The sequence below is a fragment of the Quercus suber genome, unplaced genomic scaffold (genome assembly GCF_002906115.3).
Source record: "Quercus suber isolate HL8 unplaced genomic scaffold, Cork oak 2.0 scaffold_33, whole genome shotgun sequence".
Classification (NCBI taxonomy): Eukaryota; Viridiplantae; Streptophyta; class Magnoliopsida; order Fagales; family Fagaceae; genus Quercus; species Quercus suber.
Window position 1 is genome coordinate 670,332 of NW_027069498.1, and position 8,398 is coordinate 678,729.

Sequence of the window (8,398 nt, forward strand, 5' to 3'; positions counted from 1 at the left end):
CACGCCGTACCGACCCCGCCCTCCGATCCACGCCGCAGACCTCATCCTTACTTAGTTTTTTTTTTTTTTTTTTTTCTTCTCCTGCTGTGGGCTGTGGTGTGGTGGTGTTGTGGTTGTGTGGGTAGATCGGCGTCGTGGGTGGCCGGGTTCGACGGCATCAGTGGGCTGTGGCTAGTTTCGTCGCATCAGTGGTGGCTCGGGTGGGTTTCGTGGTGGTGGGTGTGGTGTTGCCGCCGATCAACCTTAGACCCACGCCGTCGATCGGAGTGCTTGCTCGTGGATATTGGGTACCTGATTGGAGATTTGGGTTTTTTTTTTTTTTTTTGCCTGCTGTGGACTACTGCCGGTGGTGGTGGTGGTGTTGGTGGTGGTTGTGGGTGTGGCTGATGTAGAGGTGGTTGTGGCTGTGGATGTTTTTTTGGTAGTGAAATATATTATTTTATTGTAGTGATTATATTATTTTATTGTGGTGTTTATATTATTTTATTGTGTTGAAAGCTAAAATAGATCCACTACTGTAGCATGTATATAGGTAAAATAGATAAAGTAACTTTTGGTGGAGCTAAAAAGCTAAATTTTTAGCTCTACTGCTTGGATGCTCTAAAGGTATTGCCTCTTTTATACCGTTAATAGACATAGACAATTTAAACTATATATCTTGTTGATCAACTCAAATCTCAGATTGTACTCTCATTATCAACTCTCCTGTAATAGGCCTACTGGTTACCTTATGTTGGAAGGTGGGTTGTCTTTGGGTGAGCCGAGGTCCGAATCACTAAATTTCTTGCGGTTCTATGGCCAGAGATTCATCGAGGAGTCAAGAATGGAAGGGTCCAATGAGCTGAAGGACTTGGGGTTGTATCCAGATATAAATGCTACCTCTAATAGTGCTGCAGGTGTTTCATATAACCCAATGTCTTACATCTCTTCACAACAGCTTTCTGGCCCCAGGTAGTGCTCAGAGTTTCTGTACTAGTTATTAGGAAATATTGGCTGAATGAGGATGTGTATGTGTTGAGAGTTTTGGCTGCAGGTTTCTGAACCTGCAGACTGTCTATGCTTGAATTTTATTTACCAATATTGCCTGCAATTTCCGTTGCTCCATTATAGATATGCAGGTTTTGGTTCTATTGGCTTAGATAGTAAAATTATTGTTAAATAGTGTAGTAGAAGATTCCACCTTTGTGACTCTTCATGGTTGATCTTATTTTATTTTGATATGAAAAATTGGTATTATCATTAATAACTTGGAGTTCTGTCAGGCCTGGTATAATTTGAACAGTTCCAATTGCATCAACTAGTCCTCCATTTTTAACCAAAATAGTTAAATAATAAAGATAACAATTAATGCTGCTTGCAAACTTTCTTTCTCAAATATCAATGCATCAGTTCTTGCTCTCCCTCCACTGGAACTTATTACAGAAATTTTGTGTCTCAGTGTAGTTGTGTAATATATATCAATACAGCACAAAGACGGTATAACTCTTCATGTTCTGCTCATTGTGAATTTCGACCGCAATTTGGCCGATGTGCTTGACACCCTGGAGCATTCTGTTCTGTTATTTGAAATGATCAAACTTGGCCAAATCTGCTTTAGCTATAGGTGGTGACTTGCAATTCTTAGAGCATCTCCAGCAGAGTCGGCATTTCCAAATTTTGGAGAGAAAAGTCACAGTTCACCCAAAAAAATCTCTCCAATAAACTTGGCATCTCCAATTTTTTTTTTTTAGATTTGCTACAGTAACTCTCCAATATGGAGAGCATTGTAGCAATCACTATACCATATTTAAAGAATATTTTATCTTAAAAATATACCCGGTTGAATAATAAAAAATATTCTTTCTCTTTCCTCCTCTCTTCTTTGTTCATCTATCTCTCTCTCAAACGGTAACACAATCAAAACACAAACACAATCTAAAATCGGAATAGAAACAACAGATCAAGAATAGGGAAAAATACAAATTTAATTACAATAACAAATCTAAAATCAAAACAAAAACAACAGATCAAGAGCACAAAAGCCTATCAAGCTCCATTGTAACAACAAAGTGAATCAGAATAAGAAAAAAAAAAAAGAAAAAAAAAAAAGATAGACGAAGGCCATGTCGGCTGTGTGAGTGTGAAGTCTCCATTATAGATATGCAGGTTTTGGTTCTATTGGCTTAGATAGTAAAATTATTGTTAAATAGCGTAGTAGAAGATTCCACCTTTGTGACTCTTCATGGTTGATCTTATTTTATTTTGATATGAAAAATTGGTATTATCATTAATACCTTGGAGTTCTGTCAGGCCTGGTATAATTTGAACAGTTCCAATTGCATCAACTAGTCCTCCATTTTTAACCAAAATAGTTAAATAATAAAGATAACAATTAATGCTGCTTGCAAACTTTCTTTCTCAAATATCAATGCATCAGTTCTTGCTCTCGAACTTATTACAGAAATTTTGTGTCTCAGTGTAGTTGTGTAATATATATCAATATAGCACAAAGACGGTATAACTCTTCATGTTCTGCTCAATGTGAATTTCGACCGCAATTTGGCCGATGTGCTTGATACCCTGGAGCATTCTGTTCTGTTATTTGAAATGATCAAACTTGGCCAAATCTGCTTTGGCTATAGGTGGTGACTTGCAATTCTTAGAGCATCTCCAACAGAGTCGACATTTCCAAATTTTGGAGAGAAAAGTCACTGTTCACCCAAAAAAATCTCTCCAATAAACTTGGCATCTCCAATTTTTTTTTTTAGATTTGCTACAGTAACTCTCCAATATGGAAAGCATTGTAGCAATCACTATACCATATTTAAAGAATATTTTATCTTAAAAATATACCTAGTTGAATAATAAAAAATATTCTTTCTCTTTCCTCCTCTCTTCTTTGTTCATCTATCTCTCTCTCAAACGGTTACACAATCAAAACACAAACACAATCTAAAATCGGAATAGAAACAACAGATCAAGAATAGAGAAAAATACAAATTTAATTACAACAACAAATCTAAAATCAAAACAAAAACAACAGATCAAGAGCACAAAAGCCTATCAAGCTCCATTGTAACAACAAAGTGAATCAGAATAAGAAAAAAAAAAAGAAAAAAAAAAAAGATAGACGAAGGCCATGTCGGCTGTGTGTGTGTGAAGTGAGTTGAAAAGGAAAGAAAATAGAAGTCAAAAGATCATGCTAGAAAATGTTCTAGAATCAAGTAGAAATATAAAATAAAATAAAATAAAAAGAGAGTGCTAGAGAATGAAAGAGAGAGTACAGAGTGTTCTTGAATGTGAGGGAGAAAAAGAAAATAAAAGAAGAGGTGGGGGGGATAGATATAGGCTGGATACGTGTGTGGAGGATAAAAATAAGAAAAAAGAAATGAAAACTAATGGATGAGAATGAATTGAAAGAAAATAAAAATGTTGTGAAAGTATTGCGAAAAATATTGTGAATATAACACTTTTTATTGAAAAATATAATTTTTGGGAATTAATATAGGAATAATAAATGATGGTGATAAAAAAAAATAAAGAATGAATGAATAAATAATATTTAAATGGAATAGAGAATGGGGTAGAAAATCTGCTGGAAAGTGTATTTAAAAAAGTAAGTAGGCAAAAGGTAAAATGCACTATTCACTCTCCAAACAGGCAAAAATTTGGAGAGGCTGCTGGAGATGTTCTTAGCATGATGAACCAACATCTATCGAACCAAGGTTTTATCTTTACGGACCAAATTAAAAATGAACCAAAATTATTTGGTCAATCAAAAATAAGAAATATATAAAAAATATAGGATTTACAAAGTTAGAATCTTTTGCTAAAAACAAAAAAAAAAAAAAAAACAAAGTATCTATTTAGAATTAACAAAAGGAAAGGATTTAGCTCCAATCACTAATAGGAAGATAATATTTGTCATTGTTATTTGCAATGCACATGATCACTTAATTATTTGGGTTAAGTAAGTGACAAAGACAAATATTATCTTTATATTGGTGTTTGGAGCCAAATTTTGTCCTTAAAAAATGGTAGAATTTTTCTCACAACTAGTTTGGAGGCTAGTTCCTCCAACCCACTACATTGCAACTCAATAAATCATCCACGTGTACTTCTAGTTACATGGCCTATTTAATATAGTCAAGTGACAAATTTAATTATTAAATTAAAATATGATTTAATATACATTGATGGTTTTTTAAACCACCACATGTTAAGTTAAAAGAGATTTCTCCAATTTGGTTTGGAGGATAACATTCTCCGTAACAAAATATAAACAAAATAAAAGAAATAAAATTTTCTTGATACATTTTAACTCAATCATTTATGATATATCCAAATGAAAATCAACATTCTTTTAAATCCTGTAAATAATTTATGATTGATTTTGTACTAAATTTTACAACAATTTCACTTTCAATATACAAAATCAAATATTCTGTTAGAATATCATCTTCCATTTTGTTGCAACATTTTTTGTTAGGATTTGAATATCTAGATTTATATTGGCAAACACATAAATAAAAATTTGTCTTGTTATAGTCTTTAGAAGCTATTGGAATTTCTAGACAAGTGCTCAAGCTTTTGGTATTCAGTGTGCAAGAACATGAATTCGATTGTTTCAAGGTATTCAGGAATTAACAATTTTGATTGATCGAAGTGTGATAATGCATATTCGGATTTTCAGCCCGCCAACCCATCAAGTAATTAGGGTTTTGGATTTATTTCACTTAGTGCATAAACGAAACCATAAGATATGTTTTAAGAAGACTTTGGAGCTACTCATTTGAGATCAAAAAGGTTATGTACCTTCTCTTTTCAAAGTCACTACTGGAAATCAATCTACATATAATTTGAATTGATAGATTTAAAGTTCCCGCATACTAGTCATCAAAAGTGCTAGATCTAAACCTTCAAGCATGATCTTGAAGTCATGAACTAGAGGTCTACATTGAAGAAAACCTTCAAGGGCGGTCTTAGAGATGTGGATTGGAGGTTCACATTTGAAACACATTCATATCAGAGACTTCTATGGATCCCAAAGCTCAATTGGGTAACTATAGTTAAGTTTACGAAAAATAAGGTTATTCAATCTGTGAACTTCTATTTGGTAGTGGATTTGTTCATTATGAGATTGGTTGCCTCAAGTTATGAAACTATTTTGTTTCATTGGCATCCTAGATCATTATATCTTGTCTCATTTATATTTCTGCACTTGCATGATATTGATGATTATTTATTTAACCTAAGGCTTCCATAATTAACCAAATTATGAAGTTGACCTTAAAACCTCTATTTTGTTTCATTGGCATCCTAGATCATTATATCTTGTCTCATTTATATTTCTGCACTTGCATGATATTGATGATTATTTATTTAACCTAAGGCTTCCATAATTAACCAAATTATGAAGTTGACCTTAAAACCGGTTAGATACAATGTTTTGATAGGGGTCTAAACCCAACAATCTGTTTTGATAATATTCATGTTTGAAAAATACTCATTTCATTGGGGCTATAAAATGAACTAAGTCATTCATAAATAGCTCATTCTTAGTTTGAAGAAAAGTTTGTTCACATTTGTTTATTTATAAATAAGCCAAGTTCGATCCTTATTTTTAGGCTTATTTAATAAATGAGGTGAGCCCAAAAAAAAAAAAAAAATCAAAAAAACAAACAAACAAACAAAAAAACAAAAGAATCACGAAAATGCTCGTGAAAATACAAAACATTTAAGGGCTTAGTAATAAGTTTGATATGGTTTTGATGAATAAACTCATACCTTACTAAGCATTTAGTCAATTGGGAGTTAGGGCCATTTGTCCAAACCAAAACTAAATGGCTTTAAGCTTTGATATGTTACGAATGCTAGTTACGTTTAGGTTTACAAGAGTTATATCTTAGCGCAATGGTCACTCCACAAGTATAAATACTTGTGGGGTGTGGGAGATAAGGGCTGGGGTTCAAGTCTCCAAGAAAGAGTTTTACACACATATACACTTAAATTAGGCTAGACTAGAATTTATATATTGTATCAAAAAAAAAAAAAAACTACTCACATGTCATAAATAAAGCTAGCTTAAATTTGACACATCAGCATTAATCATCTCCTTATTTGTTAAAATAAGTATAACAATAGGTGTGAGCTTATAGGAATAATATATATTTATATATTAAAAGTAGGGGTGTTCACCAAACCGCAAAAACCGCACCAAAACTGCCCGCAAAATAGCATAATCGCACCGCACCGCAAGTAATAATGCACCGCACCACACCACACCGCACTCTCTCTATATATTAATATATTTATTTATTTTTAATATTAAATATATTATTTATAGTTTAATAACCCTAGTTTTCAAAAAAAAAATAATAATAATAACCCTAGCAAGTGTTGATTAAAAAAGCCAATCCAAAATAAAGAAAAACTAACTCAATAATTTAAAACTTGGCCCAAAAAAAGAGAAAAATTAGTTTTGGGCTGAGTAGGAAAAGCCAAAAATTTGAAAAATATACCGACTTCAAACTGCATCTTATACATAATATCGCACATGTGACCGCAAAAATGAAATGCGGTGCGGTTATGGTTTTGGCTAAACTCTAAACTGCACTATACCGCACCGCACATGTGACCACAAAAACAAGATGCGGTGCAGTTATGGTTTTAGTTAAACCGCACTGCAAAGTATGGTGCTAAAAATAGCCTAAAATCACATCGCACCGCACTGCAAACACCCCTAATTAAAAGGATGGAAATAAAATTATGACATGGTCACTAATCAATATCAATATCATATTATATATAATAAAAGTTGGGTTTAGACGCCGTGGTTACACCACATGGCTTCACCAAATTGCAGAAATTTTATTAAATTTTTAGATTTTTAAAGAAATAAAAATGAATATTATACTATCAGAACTCTAATTCATTTTTATCATTAAGTAGTTTATCTCTTCAAAAAAAAAAATAAAGAAATAAAAAACTACTTCATGTAAGAATGTAGGTATAGATTAATATTAGATTAATCAAAAAAATATTATATAGTAAGCGTAAAATAAAAACTGCTTTGTGTAAGATTGTAGGTAAATTAATATTAGATTAATCAGGACTCTAATTCATTCTTATCTCTAATTCATTGTTATCATAAAGTAAGTGTATCTCTAAAAAAAAAATGAAATAAAAAACTGTATATTAATATTAGATTAATCAGAACTCTAATTCATTCATATTTCAAATTCAAAAAAATAAGGACTCTAATTCATTTTTATCTATAATTCATTGTTATCATAAAGTAAGTGTATCTCTAAAAAAAACAAAACATATTAATTGCTCCTCGTATTTTTTTTTTTTTTGGGTATTAACTTTAACGTAAACAAAAAAAAAAAAAAAAATTTAAAAAATTAAGTGTATCTCTAAAAAAAAAAAAACATATTAATTGCTCCCCGTATTTTTATTTTTTTTTTGGGTATTAACTTTAACGTAAACAAAAAAAAAAAAAAAATTTTAAATCTAATAACAATCTAGCTAATAACGTTAACTATTTTTTTGGGATAAAGTATTTAAAAAAAAAAAAAAAACTAATATGTAATTAACCTAAACTTCTTGATTAGGTAACTTCGAAGAGTTTAGAGTATTTGATTTTTAGTTGGACTCTTTTTCTAGGTAGAGTATGTATATATATACACCATTAGTTGGTGTAGTTTTTCATTCTCCAACTTATTATACAGTTTTTTTTTTTTTATTTAGGCTTCCATTTTTCTACCTACAATCATGTAGGTATGTATTTTTTACTCTAATTTTTTTTATTATAATCAATTAAATACGTTTTATGTATTGTTGTCTTTTGTATAAGCTAATTTCCTTATGTTTTTCTTTTTTTGAGGGGGTAATTTCCTTATGTTTGATATAATTCATATTGTAGGGACTGGATTTGAGCACTTCTTCTACTGGATGAGTGGACTCAGACCCAACTAGCCTAATACAATAAATTTGTAGAGAGTGGGTTGAAGAGCTAGGCTTTAGTGCATGGACAACAGTTAATATGGTGTTCATGACAATCAAACAAAATGAACTGAGTGTTATCTGAGAAAGTTTGTTCTCGGCACAATTCGAGGAGTTTTGTCCTAGTAAATATTGAATGAGGATGGTTACAGGAGTTCTTGAGATTGTTACAATGTTATTTCCCCTGATCCCAGCTCCCTCTCTATGGTGGGTTTCTCCTATTATATAGTCCTCTTTAAACGAACTTGGTCTTCCACTTGTTGATCATCCAAGCCTATACTTGAGTGCCTGTCCCATCAGACACCCTCTATGGCATTCTGTAAGTTGCAATAATCGAGGTAGCACTATTCAGGGGTCATTTCCTCATTAATGCGGCCAGGACGTTAGTTATGGACATTTAATGCAGAGATGA